Genomic DNA, 17,655 nt, shown 5'->3' on the forward strand with positions numbered 1-17,655 from the left:
CAACCAAAATTTATATACGTATCTTTTATATTAATTTTTCTACCTTTCCTTGTATTTACGGTGGCTTAACTCCGAGCTCAAAGCGTTAACTTTTATTCGTCTAACAATAAGCGTAGCTTCTTTCCTTAGCATAAAGTTTATATATTTAATTTGTGAAACATAAAAACAAATAAAATGTGTGTTATTATTATCAAGTGTCACGTAAAATGTTATTAAATTGTTATTAAAAATGTGCGCTAATAACTTTTAATATTTTTTCGAAATTTCAACACTTCATTTCAAAAAAATTTAAATTAGAAATAGCACACAAAAGTTGTTAGAAAAAATGCTTGGCATGTATATATATCGCGATCGCGCGATATTTTCTCAAAACATACAATTTATCATCAGCATCATTAGCATCCGGCAAACTAATGATTAATATTCTAGGGTTAAAAACTTTCTTTTGTGGCGTGTCGCAAAATATTATCGCCGAAATGACACGTGAATCGTATCAGACTGACAAGTTTCCTTTTCGTCCGTTTAGAAGCCGAAAGAACTTTCACAAGGCACATACTTTCGCGGATAAGCTTTGACATTGAACGCGTTCGCTGAGTTTAGGTTTAGACCAAGTCGATGCTACCTGTCTCGGATTAAGAAAGACTCGGGAAATATTTTTTGGTCATTAAACTAATTAGATTACCGGTATTGCGGCGGTCGGCTATAAATTAGCGTGCCAGACCTTTACGGTTGCTCCGTCCTCCGGACTCTTCAGCCGAAAACGCCTTCGGGGCAAACGCGCATTTCTGGTATTTATAGGGGACCTACTGGGCGAAGGCAAGATGAACACGAGGCTTCGAAAAAACTGCACTTGAGTCGCGCCGAACGAATCAAACGTCGCACGTCGTGCGCGCGATCACTACTCCGATACACTCCGATCGGACGCACCACTTCTCGCCAACGTTAAATCTACTTTAAACGATCTATGATTCGCGATACAATTTTTTGTAACCGAATTTTATATATTTTTTATCTTATATGTGCCGAAAAATGTAAATATTATACTTTAAGTCAAAATCGTATCCGTGAAAACTAAACAAGTTCTATTTTTATGGACATAAGAATTGTGCATTTGATACGCGCAATATATTGACAAAACTCGATAACTATAATGGTATAATCTACGTTTCGTTATAACCTACGAAATTTTATTTATGTGCATATTTCACTCTGAGTCTCGAGAAAGAAAAATATGCTTTTTAGTAGAATGTAAAAAGCACTCAAGTTGTTACGTGTTGACTATCAACTGATAGTAATCGCAAATTGATATTACAGCAATCAATACCGCGTGATTAAATAACTATTATTCGTAACACGCTTTTATTCAATTACCATAGATAGTTGCATATAATTTGAAATCATAATTTAAATGAACAGAAATTGAGAAATAAAAAGTGGTAAAACATTTAGTTGTACATGTGTATGTACATATATATATATATAATTATTATTATTATTGATCAAATTCAATGTAAATTAAGTAAAAAATCTATTCTTCGTCGTCGTTATTTACAATTATATTATATACGATTTGACATACCTATATAGAATACTGTAGATACGCGAATTTTATTGCAAATTATAGTTCATCTAATTGTAAAATGGAGTTTACGTGCAACGAGACAGGCCCATAAATATACGGCTTGTAATTAAGGAGTCAAGAAGAAAGACTAATCAAGTTGTGAAATAGGAACTTTCCAGCGAAGTAAAGACCATTCTACCCATCAAAATTAAAGTCACATCACGGAAAGTTTTACATAATGAGAAACTTACGTACTGTGACATGAAGCGATATCAATACGTCAGAAAAGCGTAATACAGTAAAAGGATATCTTTACGCAAGCATAATTGCCTTTTTCCATAGAAACTTGGATATCAAGATCGTAAGAAATTCTATTTTGTATATTCGAATATGTAACTGTAATATATAAAATAATATTAAATAAATAACGAATAAAATATCTGTGTCAGAGTTTTGTTTTATATTTATAATAATATATTACAAAAAATCAGCATCGGAATAATTGATAAATATCAGTTCTCAATGTAACTTATTATACCTAAATCGTTAGAAAATCCATAGAAATATAATTTATGTGAAAAAGGCAATAATTTTGCGTAAAATAGACTTAATTTTTCGGCTTCAAAATTCAAATTTTAAACAACAGAATTAGTGCAGGAAGTAAAAACAAGTGAAAATAAAGTGACTTACGACTTACGCGTTCTTTCGCCGCCGCGCCGCCGGTCGAGGATGTCCGTCGGAACACTCGGAACGATGCCTGTGTATCGTAACGCCACAGCCGACTGTTGGCGCTGGAAACATAATTGATTGTACTATTATAACCGTTTACATGATAACAAACATAATAAACAATTAAAATCATGCCTTACTCTATCGGTATTTGATATACTCTCGAGATAATGTCATTTATTTCATCATCTCATTTAAAAGAATACATACACGTTGTATTATAATTATATACCTAATTGGAAATACACTTGTTTCGTTTCAAATAAAAATTTGCAGATATTCGTCATGTCTCTCATTTTTCACATAAATCTCTTTCTACAATAAATCACGTTAAAATTAAATATCATGTAATAAAGAGTTAAAAGATAAATGTGTGAATGCAAGTATGGGTGTCAATACGAAAGTACTGCGAAATGAAAGAAATGTAGAAATAAATTCGTAATGTGAGAGAATCTTCTGAAATGAGAAACGTGTGAATGAATTATTGCATGGAACAACGTAATAATTTTTTCTTTCACTCGTTCTTCGAAGTCAGAAATGGAGAAAGGATGTATCTCCTAAGCAATGTCCATCGCGATGGTTATTTCATGAACAATTATTGTTATCGAGTGCTTCGTGTACGAATCGACATTTCATTCTTATTGTTAGTCTGTATAATATAATCTCATAACAGCGTTGGAGTAATCTTCAAATTCATTTTCCATAATTTATCCACAATCCTATTCACTATTCGCAAATCTATAATTATTGAATTAATTAAGAGAGTAATAAAGAGAGTAATAAAATTCAAATCGCTCTGTGTGGGCTACATTAAATGATGATGAAATATACGTATATGTAATCTATTTTTGCGTTACATATTTACTGTTACAAATTATTTTCGTGCAATATAATTAAACATCTACACTCATCTACAATACTGTTGTAGTGCAAAAAATAGTTACAAAATTGTTAGTCAAAAATTATTAATTTAACGGATATTAAAAGCAAATTCTAATCTATAATTAATAATTATAATTATAGTTTGAAACTTATTTAAAATAATTTCAATGACCTTAATGATTACTCAAAGAAATAGAAATTTGTAACAGTTTTAGAAATCACATATTATGTAGACAACATATTTCTAGCTTAAAGCAAACTCTCCATTCAAAATAATCAAAATGCTAAAAATATGTATCACGCGTGAGGGGGACTTGAAAGATTTAAGAACCGATGCTTTCAACAAATGTCAAAGTTAAGAATCTAGAAAATGTAACAGTTATTTATCTAAATAAATTTTAAATAATTGCTCATAATTTATGAATAGCGGATGTGCACAACAAAAGGATGTATGTATGTACAGGAAAGTCTCGCGCGCACGCGTTTCTGTGTCGCACGTGTTACCCTATACGTGTGTTCAACTGTTCACCGCTAATTATTTTGCTTCTGCCTGTCATTTAATTTTATTGCAGTTTGCTCATTATATTAAGCAGTTGTAATTAACGTGCTTAACCAGAATCAAATAAAGATTGAGCGATATGTAAAACAAAGATACCGTACGTACGAAGCATGTACGGTCCATGAATATTAATACATAATTAATTACACTTTCAATCAAGAATGGAAAGTAACGCGCTATTCTAATTACGAACGCGGAACGCCGTTATTACGCCGATATTACATGTGTCAAAAAATTTCTCAAGGCACGACGAATCATTCTTTTTCCTTAAGAAGCGTTATTAGTTGGCCGGGAGACAGCCAATTAACGCACGTGCACGACGAATCGAACGTATGTACACGTACGGTGGACGCAGGACGTACGACGTACGTTCACACGTGCATATGTGTAATCAGTCAGCAGAGTCGGCCAATAATGTCGGCTTCGGGCCTGAAAGAGCAATTAGAACGACGCGCGCGCGAGTGTTGTTTTTAATCTCTTAACTTTAACTAAAGCTCTTTCACATTCGACTGTCCTTTACTTAATCACAAGAAAATCACACGATTCTCAATAGAGGATTTGTCAACCTGTAAGAAATTGGGAGGTAAGGAATGTAGTCACAGGTAACTTATTTTAATACATATATATACGCCGCGCTACTTATCTGTGTTTAATACTAATTGTAAAATGCATTAAGAATGAAATATTATAGAAGTGCTCTCAAATTCGTTTAATGTATAACTTATCCATTGTCGAGAACTCACCACACCAATCAGTCCACTCACCTTGAACGAGCATATATAGGTTAATACACACGGTGACACCGCGGGGCGCGGGGTTACTGCAACGTTTCCACTTTGGTTATGTCTTATCGGAGCATCGAGCGTCGAGAACTGCACCGACCAATATACGGATACATTTCTCCATTCTCGAATGAGTACTGTATTCCTGCGTTACTCGACTTTATTTCAATTTACACTTGGAAATATCTAATCAACGCGCAAAGCCTCAACCGCGAGCGCGACTCGCGTCTCGCGTCGCGACACCAACACTTTTCAGTTTTCAGTTTTCCCACCGTCGCTCCCCAGTCCCCAGTCCCAACTCCCAACTCCCTAGTCCCTAGCCCCCGTGCGGGGCGTGGGGCGCGGGGCGCGGGGCGCGGGGCGCGGGCCACGCGTCAGCGTCACTTGTCGCCACTTGTCGCGCCACTTTCAAGCTTCCGAATATACGCGGAGATGCGACGATCAAGCACGAAGATGATCGATTTTCCTCGATAACTTCAAGTCGCTCATTACTTTACAGTTTACAGTTTACACCGAATAGTGTTACACACTCAATTTGCATTTAATAAGTCGCAATTAAACGGGTATAAGGTGCGGCTGTGTTTCAGAAAATGGAATATATACCTATGTATACGAAATACGAACCGTTATTTAAAGGAGACGAAAATTAAACGAGGACGAAGACGAGGACGGGCGGTGGCGCGTCGGGCGTCGGAACTTACCGAAAGGTTTTTCCATCCTTCGTTGTCAGTCGCTCGCTCCCGGCTCCGAGTTTTCCGTCTCTCGTCCAACGAGTTCGCTAAGTTCGCTTCCCCACCCCTTTCACCTTATTCGCTGGCGCAGAGGCGCGAAGAAACCGTTTCGAAAGGATACGAAAGGTGCGAAAGACGAACGGGCCTCCCAGGATGACTCTCGCTAATCGCGGGCAGGCGGAAAACAAGCGTGATGAGTCGCCTCGCCTCGCCTCGTCTCGTCTCGTCTCGTCTCGTCTCGTCCCGTCCCGTCCCGTCCCGTCCCGTCCCGTCTCACTCACGACCTAACTCGACTCGACGCAACTACACCTACAACCAACAGCATGGGTGAGTTAATCTTTTCTCTCTCTTACTCTTTTGCGCTTCTTCCTCTTCTTCTTCTTGCCGTAGTGCACGTAAACGCGCCCGATACGTAACATTCGAAGCAATATGGACGATCCGGGACGAGAAGCATATATATATGTGTAATGTGTATGTATACCTATACGTTGGAACGATAATCGATACACGTTATGTCCTTAATGTGTATCCAGACGGACACGTAGTTTAACGCGTTTTATATGTGCGTATATAAGAACGCGGAGCGGTAAGAGCGGTAAAGAGCGGTAACGCGAAAGAGGTACGCGGTTTCTCCGTCCTCGTGCACTCGTCTCGTGCCCGCAGCACCGAATCCACGTTAGATCGGAAAAAGACCTAAAACGACTCACTTTCCTATATAATTGAAAATCGCTAAAAGATGTGAATATTGTTTTTAGATAATATTTAAAATAATTGATAATTATTTTGCGCTTTGTACCTGTGCACTGTTTAATGATGTACGATGTGCTAAATGTTAAAACGTTGGTTTATAAAATTTCATATCCAGATTACATTAACAATCGAATTCGACTATTTAGACGTCGAGATTTAGATTATCCAAATATTTGGAATCGAGCAAATCGAATAATAATTCTTTCGATCGTTAAATTAGTCGGATAATTGCAGTGACACTTTAGTAAATATCACGAGAGTCTTGAGTGAAATCGCGGCAACAATGAACAAAGGCGGCAACGAAAGTTCAGGCAACAAAGGCGGGGCGACGTAAAACATTTTACGAAATTACCAGTAATAAGTACTGTTTCCATTTTGTCGTCGATCTCGCTGTTCTGTTTTCACTTTTCGCTCCAAACTCATCTCGCATTTCGACTCGTATTTCATCTCCTCTCCTCTTTATTTGCATACGCGATACATCGTTTTCCGTATCTCCGAGCCTCATCGTGTGCTCACGGCAAACGGCGTGCGGAGAGGTTTGAAGATAATTAATGCAAATTACACACGGGCAACGGGCACGCTACCGGTTACGGCGTTACACGGGCGGATGAAAGCCGCCGTGCGCGCGCGCGAGCTCGAGCTCGAACGCGCGGCCGCTCACGCTCGCGCGTCATGTAAGCCGTTGCTCTTGCATGTCGATGTGTCGCTCCGATTATCCTCCGATACAATTGATTCGCAGCTCTGATTGACTGCTATCTACCGCTCGAACGAGGAGATTAGTTTTTGCGCCTATTTCCCGGCCTTCGTCCCGTCCCGTCCCGTCCCGTTTCATCCCTTCCCGCCTCGTCCCGTCCCGTCCCATCTCGCCCGGTCTCGTCCCCGTCTCGTTCGCGTGCAGTGAGCTGTATACTTAAGCCGCGGAGAGCCACCGCACTAAACGGACGTGGCGCGTATAATTTATGAATTATTATTTTGTACTATAATATGTCGGCCGCGCTTCTCTCCTCGCAGCCCCATGGTACGCGCTCGTCTCCTTCGAGATTCTCCGTGGAGAGAAGCATCTCGTCGGAAACAGTGAGATAAAGAGCATCGTCAATGGCGTAGGGTTCTCTCTGTTATACCTACTCTTATTTTCGCGGAAATAACGATAATGTAACACGTGAGCGTCGAGCGTCGAGCGTCGAGCGTCGAGCGTCGAGCGTCGAGAAAAAAAGATAACTTGCTTCGAGAGGCTTCGAGAAACGCGATATTTTCTCCAAAGAAACGATGTCGCGCTACCGGGGCAAACGATCCTTTTCTCATTGGCTAATACTTAACTAGAGTGCGAAAGAGTTACCACTCGAGTGAGGTTTTACGTGAGCCATTCTACTCGGACAATTCGAAATTTATCGTTTCCCTGATGATTCCGAGATAATAGTACGGTGTAGAAGGGAAGTTTATTTAAATTTCAAGAGACGACGCACGCGAGAGAGAATAATTTGACCGTCCTCTTGAGATGACTCCGACCGTAAAACTTGACAAGCTTTTCTTTTAAACTAACGTCCTCTTTTATTCTTTTCTCTCTCCCCCCCCCTCGTTCCTATTCGAAGCAAAAAAAGAATTTCTGTAACATCGTATTCGTATTTGCATTACGATGCATTACGATGCATTACGAATTACAAATACAAAGTTAAAAAGTTAAATGTGTACTGTGTAGTACGGGAGGCGAGAAATGTGTACGTGTCGCTTAGGCGTTATATGGCAAATACGCGTTCCTGATCGAACACAAGCAGCCGAAGATTCGTTCTAATTGGTCTCTAATCGCGGTTCAGATCGTGTGAATCGAGAGCGGCGCGGCGCGGCGCGGCGCGATGCGAGTGGTTTGTGAGCGGAGCACGGAGAGTGAATCGGAGCGGTCCACCGAGAAGCGCGCCAGTGCGAGCCGCGGCAACGAGGCAGCCTGGGGAAAAGACCAGACAGGCGAGCTAGCGAACCCAGGGTGAACAGGCGGGGGATGAGGGGAAGCAGGCGGACAGGCAGGCAGGCGGCCGAGCGAGCGACGGAGAGCGAACGGACGAGCTCCGAGCGTAGGTCCGAGCTCCGAGTATCCTATAATTACGAGTAACTCAGCCACATTTGCGTTGATCCGACACCTTAAAGATAGCATTTAGCGGCCCCTTTCATCTCCGCGGCAAACAAACCAATTTATACCTCAGGCCGCTTTGTGCTCCGGCGAGGGACGTGCTCCGCCCCGAACCTACGAGTTAGCTCCGTCTTTTTCCACCTTCCCCCCCCCCCTCTCTCTCTCTCTCTCTCTCTCCTCTCTCTCTCTCTCTCTCTCTCTCTCTCTCTCTCTCTCTCTCTCTCTCTCTCTCTCTCTCTCTCTCTCTCTCTCTCTCTCTCTCTCCCTCTCCCTCCCCTCTCTCCCTTCTCCCTTCACCAGCTTCTTCCTATTCACTCTTTTCGTTCTCTCTCTCTCTCTCTCTCTCTCTCTCTCTCTCTCTCTCTCTCTCTCTCCACCGAGCTCTCGTCCACTTCGATCTCGCCCTTGGTCTTTGCTAATTTCGCTGGAAATCAATCGCGTCGCTCTCGAAAAGTGAAACGTATCAACGTCCGCCGAGTATATCACTCGGCCGAGCGAGCGAGCGAGGGAGGAACGAATTGAACGAGCGACGAAACGAACGTCGCGTTTTTGTCTACTTCTCTCGTAACTAATTGGCGCGCGTTATTACTTTCGTACGTCGTTTTCGCTTTTTCCCTGCGCCCTCCCCCCGCCCGCTTCACCCCTCCGAGGGGCTGCAAGGGAGCGAAGGTTCGCGTGACTAAACGCTACGACGCGAGGACGTCGGAGCACACGATAATGGTAGGTTACCGCCTCTTCTTCTGGCATTCGGACTACGCTTCTACTTATTGTTAGCGTCCAGTGAATACGCGAACGCGCGCCGCGTATTCCCTGTATAAATAAAGTTATCGCATACGGAATTTCGCGTATACACATAGTACAAACTCGCGAATCACTTGGACAGCTAAAAACTTTCACGACACGGGGACATCCCACCGTGGAAAATACGCAGGTACGACGTAACGTTTACCGCTTTACGTTAGGTAGCGAAATACGCGGTCGTTTCTCATTTCCCGCCTATGGATCGATCCAAATGTCCGATCGTGGCGAACAATTGTCCAAAATCGATTCGCGTTACCCGCTGATATCGATTATCGATGTCACGTCAGTTTTCGGCTTGCTTACGTATAGACAATCATAGACAGTTTTATGTGAAATGACGCAAATTTTATGTGAGCTTTCGTATAGTGGCATCCTCCGCTCCACTACTCTTTTCATTTTTTAGAGCAATATCCTATGCCGTCACATATTACGCTAAGGAATTGAGACAATGAGACGTGATTACATTATACGCAAAAAATAATGATTGAACGACAACGCCAGCAGTTTCGATGTGACATTGATATTTGATATTTGATATTTGATATTTGATATTATATATGGATTCGTGTGGTGAACACGAGGTGACACGTGTGTAAACTCCGATTACAAGATATAAATGTAAGACAGCCGTCCACTCTTGCAACCGGGCGAAGCGGCATCACGCGCCGAGCGCGAGAGAGCCGATCTTTAACGACCGGCCATCACTTTCGCGGGCGCCTTTCTTCTTCTTCTTCTTCTTCTTCTTCTTCTTCTTCTTCTTCGCCAACGTTCGATCTTTTGCCGGCGGTGGAGCGAAGAGTTTTACGACGCTCTCGGAATCCTTAAAATATCTCTGAGAATTTCAGGCCGCTCGCGCACATCTTTTCCATCGTCCGTCCACGAGGCATCGTGTACGATATCTATACCTCGACGATGATACGTACCAGGTCGCTCGTAAAACACGAGATTAACGCAATTAATTCTCGTTCCCGAGAACGACTCTCAGGGCTACTCGGATTACTCGGGATACTCGGGTCCGTACTTTGTCCCTCTCGATCGCGTTGCTGACGTAACGTGTCATTAGCGTGGCGCGCCGCTAACAGAACAAACAAATTGTTTCTCCAACCCATCCGACACCTAAAGCGTAACTAACCCAAGCCACACCCCGTGGAAACCCGACTAATTTGGCCGATTGTGGTCGACCCGAGGAACGACCTCCGTCCCTCCCTCGCCTCGCCTCTCCTCTCCCTCCTCCTCCTCCTTCTCCTTCTTCTCTTCTCCTCCTGTCTTTTTCTCTCTTCTTACTTTCATAAATGTATAAAGAAAGAGACAAAAGAAATATCTTCCTTCCAGAACACGAAGAAAAAAAAGAGAAAAGACAAACTGCGATTAATTTCGTAAAATGTAGTTTGCTGAGAGAAAGGGGAGACAGAGAGAGAAAGAGAGAAAGAGAAAAAGAGTGTTGCGCAGTCGACGTTGCTTACGTCAGTTTACGGACGTTTTCAATTTTGCGAGCGACAAAAGATATTTCGGTACGCGCGAGTACCGTGACGGCGGTGATTCGTCTTCGATGCCGTGTAAAAAAAGTGCGGGGCACTGTTGTTCGGTGTCCGTTACGAACAATACGGAGGCCCCAGCTACGCCGGGGTGGTCGGAGCCACCAAATAAATTGAACGAGCACGAGGTACGCCAAAGAAGACCGTCACGGGCCCAATTTCAAATCGATTAGCTCGCCCTCGGATCTCGGACTCGGAATGAAAGGCTCCGGCTGCTATCCCGCCAACAGAGTCCGCGGTTACCTGCTTTACGAATGCCTTTTTACTTTAACACGCGCGCGCGCGCACAGCTATGCGCGTTTTCTCTCTTTCTCATCATACGTACGTAAACATATATCTCCAAACGGAAAATATTCCGTCCACGGATTCGGACGCCTATGGCCCGGAGCAGGTTGATGTTTTAGGTTGTTTGACTTGGCGGCCGCGACGCGCTCTGTAATTATCTCGCCTTGGCATGTACTACCTGCCCAGCTGTATATTAGCGTCCGATCCCAAACCGGCCGATATCTCCCGAGATGATATCCCGAAACCGAGTCTCAACATCGTCTCGAACATCGCTGATACCAGCCGCTACGTCAGCCGCGCGGTGCGCGATATTTCCGCGACGACGGTAGTAAGTGGTTAACCGGTATGTACGTTCTGTACGCATGTATGAACGTAAGTAGACACAAAGTCGGTTCTCGAGGGAAGATCGACGGCGGCTGCGCGAGCTAATCATAAGCGACCGAGCCCCAATTAATACCACCTTCGGCAACATCCACCTCGGGCATCGCGCTCGAGGAACGGGGAAAGACGGCGAAGGCAAAGGCAAAGGCGTGAAACGAGCGGGCCGCTGCCGCTGCCGCTGCCGCTGCCGCCGCCGCATATGACGGAGCGAGACGAGATGAGACGAGACGTTAGAAACCTCTGTCTGTTTCTCTCGCACGAGTTTCTCTCGCTTGCGCTCGCCATTCTTCCGATATATTATAGTGCGGTTTAAAGAGAGAGCGCAACCTCATGCCTGGCCGGGGCCAGAATACCGCGGTTTCTCTCCAAGGGTCTCTTTTCTCTCCTCCTCTTCTCCTGGCTCCTCTTCTTAGCAACCGCCGCGCAACTGCGAGGCAACTCCGATCATTGGGGACGAGTGCGAAGAAGAGGAGTGGTGGATCAACGATCCCGTGGCACGATCAGTGGCGTACGTAATAGGGTGTAATGGTGAGACCTATCTCTCTCTCTCTCTCTCTCTCTCTCTCTCTCTCTCTCTCTCTCTCTCTCGATACCACCGGATATAGTTCGATGCGCAGGGGAAGCGCTGCGTTTGTCGGTAACGTGCCCTTGTTCGTAAGGCGATTTTTTCGCCATCCCTTAGCGGTTAAGTCGATGCATATCGATGACATAATCTCGGTATATCAACAAATTGATATATTGTACGGATATCAACGCCAAGGCATCTGATATGTCGTAATAATAGTAGCGATATATTTCTATTGTGTTGATATTTTTACAATTACGATGAAACGATTTATAAATAAGATAAATTGTTAGAGATACGCGTATAATATATTATTATCAATAAATAAACTTCTCTATATAAATACTTTGCTGTTTAAGCTTTATTTATAGTTTAAATAGTTTTGATAAATCTGTTACAAGGATCAATAATTTTAATATTCGGTACATCAATTATATCATTACATCTTTGCTAACTATCTTTCAAACATAGCGAACCACAATAATTATTATATTAATGTCTCATCGCGATATAGCTACGGGCACCACACAGATGTTATCGATGTACGATTGATGTACGAAGATGTGTCTATATATTAATTAATAATAATTAAATTAAAATTAATCTGAGCTACATTTGTAACATTTTTTTGAAATATTCTTCAACGACCGGGTGTAAGAATAAGCTATAATTATTCTGTTAAAACATTAATCATTACTCATTGAATAGATATCGGAAAATTTGGAGGAAGCGGTAACGGGGTATATGAGTTATACTTATCACTGGAAAATATCGTGTTGTCACATTTACACCAATGACACAATTACCTTTGATTGAATCTTCTACATGCCCAAAATTATCTCCTATAATGTTATTTCGTGGTTTTCACTTTCACGTTCACGCATTATTTGCCGATATATTTGATTGACGATATACTGACATCTAAAAATGTGTTGAAAATTCGTAAAGCATGCAAAACTGACAATTTTGTTCGACGCGATAGGAACGACGATAATATCCGTATCCGCGAGAGGCAGCGGCACGTTTCTCGCAACATCGCGATAGGATCGAGAATCGAGACGGGATAAATCCTGCCGATCGAGAGTTTAGAATAATCAGATTCTTCGGCCAAGATTATACGAGTCCGTAAGAGAGCGAGGACGCCAGTGAGCGGACGCAAGGGGCAAGGTGGGAGAGGGATGAGTCAAGGTGATAGAGGAGGTAGGCAGAGTTGGTGCGGTGCGGTGCAGGAGAAACGGCGAAAAGAGAGGGGGAAGGTGGTAGCGCGTGAGCGCGGGCGCGAGAGAGTTGAGGGGTCGAGGGGAGCGAGGGAAAGAAGGAGAGAGAAACACGGGGTCCGAGGTGTTTTTCGGGGCGTGGCAAAGCTCCGCGTGATTACAGCGCGAGGATCGGTCAGCGCGGTGAGAGTTCAAAGCATCAAAGAGCTCCGACCAGCGAGAAATTGCTTAGGATTCATCCTCCTCGGCACGGGCTGTAGCAACGTATGTCGTAAACGTATACCTTTCGATCCTCTCTGTTCGCCTTCACCCCCCCCCCTCCCTCCCCCCGGCCAATGATCGCACCACCACCACTACCACCATCTATCCTCTCCTTCTCTCCCTCACTTAAGTAGCCCGACTCAATACCCGTGCGTATAATGAGACCTGGTTCCGATCGCGCCACGATTACGTGCTATATACGTCTAATAGTGCCCCGTTCGAGAACTTTATTTACGAGATATCTATTACGACGAATCCATGTAGCCCGCAGAAACCCATTTGAGGATCATCACGTTTTATCTTCTCTCTTTTTCCATGGCGCGATGTTAGATGTGACGTATCTTTTCGATAAAGATCTATATAATCTCGTCGATATTTTCGATTCCGATAGCGAGGTGATTCCGATGAATTTGATGTATTACGAGCGCGACTTATCCTAGTCAAAGCCAAACTAGAATTCGTTATCTATATATTGCACCGTTCATATACATAAAACGACGATTTGCCTGTAGAGTGTCAAATATTTTATGTAACGTAATCTTATTAAAATTCCATGCGCGAACATTATACGGAATAAAATGGAATACGAACGGAAATTTTAGCGAATTATTTATTTTATTATTCGTTATCCTTGTGTTCGTTTAAGACAGAGCATAAATAAAAAATCTACGAATATCGACCGTTCGTCGATCGTGTACGAGTAACAGCCATGGAAACAACCATAGATGACATATTAGCAATCATCGGCAGTTTTTCAGCATTTTTTCGACAGAAAATCTTTACAAAAATAGGTGTTAGTCTTCGTTAATACTTCAGCCACGCTAGTATAACTAGATATAGATTATACCTTTTTATTTCCCCGAATATGATTGACGAAATAATAATCGGTAATTTAATTGTTTTTATTGCACGTAGATCTTTCATAGATGATAAAATTGTAAAATACTGCTCTTTGTTATATACGTATATGTAGAAATTTTCATAATCATCATTGATTTCTTCCTTTTAAATTTGTTTCACAGTCTAGACGGAGTGAAAGAGAGAATAGAAGATAGCTCGCGAATTTTTCCTCACTTGTCGTATTACAGCTCGCTCGGCTGTACTAACAAGTACTCGTTTATATAGGAACGTTATCAATGTGCACACGCAATACCTATTACGCCGTTATTTGTATTTGTAACGATCAGATAGCGCCGGGACGCACGCGATCCGCTGATCTTAAGGGTTCGTAATGGATCCCCGCGTAATAGTAATTACCTCCGTTATTATCGTTACTATTAATAGTATTTTTTTCTTAGTTTTTACCTCGCCATAATCGTTATCGTCATCTTTGATCGAAACTTATATCCCGCGATGAAATAAATTCTATTTCGGTAGTGTCGTTGACGGCTCTTTTTTATCACTTTATCTCATATTTTATGCTACAGAGTAATCGAAACAAATCATTTTCACATTTAAGGGTCGACAGGAGACACGGTGGAGACCCCACGCGGCAAGCGTGAACTACGAATCGTAAAATCCATATTACGGCCAAAATAATGAGAAAATCGCACTTTAACTGCATGCGATATTCGTAATCAGCAGCATCGCCTTCAAACTGCTACAGAGCGATTTTTTGGAAAAATGGTCAAAATAAATTTTCGAGTTTTTATCTCCACCGTGTCTCTTGATCAGCTGCTTCTGTCGACCCTTAAGCATATTATGTGTTTGTAATTGTTCGCGTATTTGATAAAACTGCGACTAGTTAATTTTGTCGGAGGGATGCGACAACTTATACTTATAACGTGAAAAACGCGAAGCTCGAATCAAAAGAACGGCTGCTAACCCGGTTTACCGTTTATGTTCTGACAAATGAACGCGCAATCACGGCGACCACGCCTCGGAGAATAAAAAACTGCTCGCGCGTTTTTACCTCTTGTCGACGAGCCCTAAAGGCACCAAGATTCTTCATGTTTTCACCTTTTTGCATTTTCATAGCTTTCTTGGCATTTTGTAAAAGACAGAAAAATTAATGCGAAATAGTTGTTTTTCGTGCAAGTTTCTTTACTCTTTTTTTTAAGTAATAAAGAACAGTAAGACGATTTGCAACTAGCGTACATAAAAGCGTATTCTTATCTTACTGTTTGTAAAAGGTGATTCTAATGTTCTCCTTCTGTTCTCGTACACGTTTTACATCCTCAATGTATAGAATGACACACTGGTTGAAAAATTTCTAACTTTAAACTTTTTCTTAACATCCTGTATACGATGACCAGAAAGTTTACCGTTTGATAATGGACAATCAATATACTATAATTTGATTTGAAATAGCATGTAAGAATGGCAACAATTGTATACGTATAACAAGCTTACAATTTTTTAGCGTTGGCTTCTACGCGGTAGTCGCGATTTAGCGATTATAACCGTGAAAGTAACAATCTCATTGGCGCGGGCGAACGCTTCCGCAAGGGTGAGCAGCGAAAATGAACGTTTCTCACAAGCGGACTTGTAATTAATTAATAACTCGGTACTCTATCTAGCCGCCGAGAGAGGCTCGTTTTACGGTGATTCTTTCGAGCGGCAGCGAATTTATGATATCGGTCTTGGCCGTGACACTTACGAAGAGTTTTAGGATAATAAAAGAGCGGCTATGTAGTAGAGCGAAGATGAGGAGAGGGATCTGCGGTGCAGAGCGGGATCTTGAAAGAAAAGAGAATGGCGGGGAGAACGAGAGGAGGAACGAAAGTGATGGACGGTGGCCGATCAGCGCCGTCAAAATAATGATCAGCGTAAATAATAAGCCTCGTTATAATGCCGGACTCTAGGTGTTTTCTCTTCTCCCTTTCTTTTTTATACCGAGTCGGGCGTTCTCGCTCGCAACAATGTCGATCCAACCGGGAGTATCTTTGATCCTCGTAAGTGCGGCCCTCGAAACCTCTTTCTCTTTATTCCTTCCTTCCTTCCTTCCTGCCCGCCTGCCCATCTGCCTTTCTGCCTTTCTTACCTTTCCGCCTTTGTCATTCCAACACTCCCTCTGCCAAAAACGAATTACGTTATCGTATATATACCGCTACCAGCGGAGGCGGAGGATCGTCATATACCGAATTAGATGAGTGCTTTGTATCGACGCTTTGTATCTAAATATTAATGTACATGTGTCACGAATGACTGTAGCAGTGAAAATAACAAACAATGATCGATAATTGATGACTAATATTTCACACGAGTTACATCCTATACAATTACAATACTACACGATCTTTTTATATACAAGATCTCGATAAATGACATTATTTTCCGAAATTAATAATTCAGGATAACAAGGATGTGTGCGAGTGCGATGCAAAATTATTCCCCCTATTCCGATATTATCGAAGATTATTTTTATATTCTATTCACGTTCCTGAAAATTGCGATGCATTCATGATCAAATATATGTTGCCGCGGATTTTTTGTCTTACAATTAGTTTTGATATGGACAACTCACTTGAGTTTGTCCCAACATTTTAGCAACACTCTGCTATAAAATATGACGTGACAAGGTGCAAGCTCGCTTAGCTCGCGCATCCGTCCGTTACCGCGCCTTAAATATAAATCACGCTTGAAAGACTCGGACTTTGTAGCGCAACATTCAACAGAAGCAACAAATAGATACGTACAAAGTTTCTTTATTACAAGTTGGCTCTCACAACGGAAGAAGAAGAAGAACTCGACGAAAGAACAAATGGCGACAATCTCTCTCTCGCGTGCGCGCGCTTAGGTCGAACGCTTAAGTTGCAATTATTCGAATGCAGGATGCCACGATCCGCTTGTTTCACCACGAGATATGTCATTCACCATACATATAAAACGCACAAATTAACGTGCTTGGAGAGTACCTCCGTTCTCCGTCTCGGCGGCCATTGTTCTTTGCGCACGCACTTTATCCGCGACCCGATTCTCCCGCCGCGTCTATGATTACTTCTTTTCCATGCGTTCTTTCGGGGAACGAGCCATTCGAGCCGAAGCGACTCTCGACAGTCTCGACTCGGTTGTCCTGAGACGCTTCGCTATTACATGGCTACGTAATTTTATAGTATTACGCTACCGTCGTTGATACAATAACATTGAATCGTGCGACCTGTATGAGCGAAGTGAGGACGTTTGTTCCGAGTTTTCTTATATGTATAAAGTAAAATTCAAGAGTCCTGCTTGATCGCCATTTATAAGAGTTGTCGTTTATGCATGATGTTAGCATGGATATCTATATTTGGATTATATGAGATATTCCTAAAATGCGTGGGACGTCAAACTTTATCAGTACATTTTACTAAACATGTATTGTTGAAAAAATGCCAGTTGTGGTTTCACAAATATATCTCGAAAACTTTTTACTTCGCATTAATAATACGTTGAAATGAGGTATTTATATGTATAGAAGGAAACGATTAAAATCAATTTCAAGAGTTTATTAATAACGTAAATTAGATGAAAGGAGGAAAATCTATATTTAGTTAACCCATTATTTAGCGTCGA

The 17,655-nt window shown here is 42.2% G+C and overlaps 1 long non-coding RNA gene across 2 annotated transcripts in view; it reads right to left on the reverse strand.

The window, feature by feature from the left end:
* The window catches only part of LOC139778027 (uncharacterized), a 40,883-nt gene extending 36,114 nt beyond the window's left edge, over window positions 1–4,769 (reverse strand). The window contains exons 1-2 of one of the 2 annotated variants that reach the window (XR_011719464.1): window positions 4,496–4,769; window positions 2,259–2,352 (exon numbers count right to left, since the gene is read on the reverse strand). This is a non-coding gene — a long non-coding RNA (uncharacterized lncRNA). Of the gene's footprint in view, window positions 1–2,251; window positions 2,353–4,495 lie in introns of both variants that reach the window. The other variant, XR_011719463.1, reaches the window with a different exon arrangement.
* Window positions 4,770–17,655: the final 12,886 nt, after the last annotated feature.

This window comes from Temnothorax nylanderi, unplaced genomic scaffold (assembly GCF_030848795.1).
Source record: "Temnothorax nylanderi isolate EJ_2023f unplaced genomic scaffold, tnyl_v1.0 TNYL_tig0171_pilon, whole genome shotgun sequence".
In the NCBI taxonomy this organism is placed as follows: domain Eukaryota; kingdom Metazoa; phylum Arthropoda; class Insecta; order Hymenoptera; family Formicidae; genus Temnothorax; species Temnothorax nylanderi.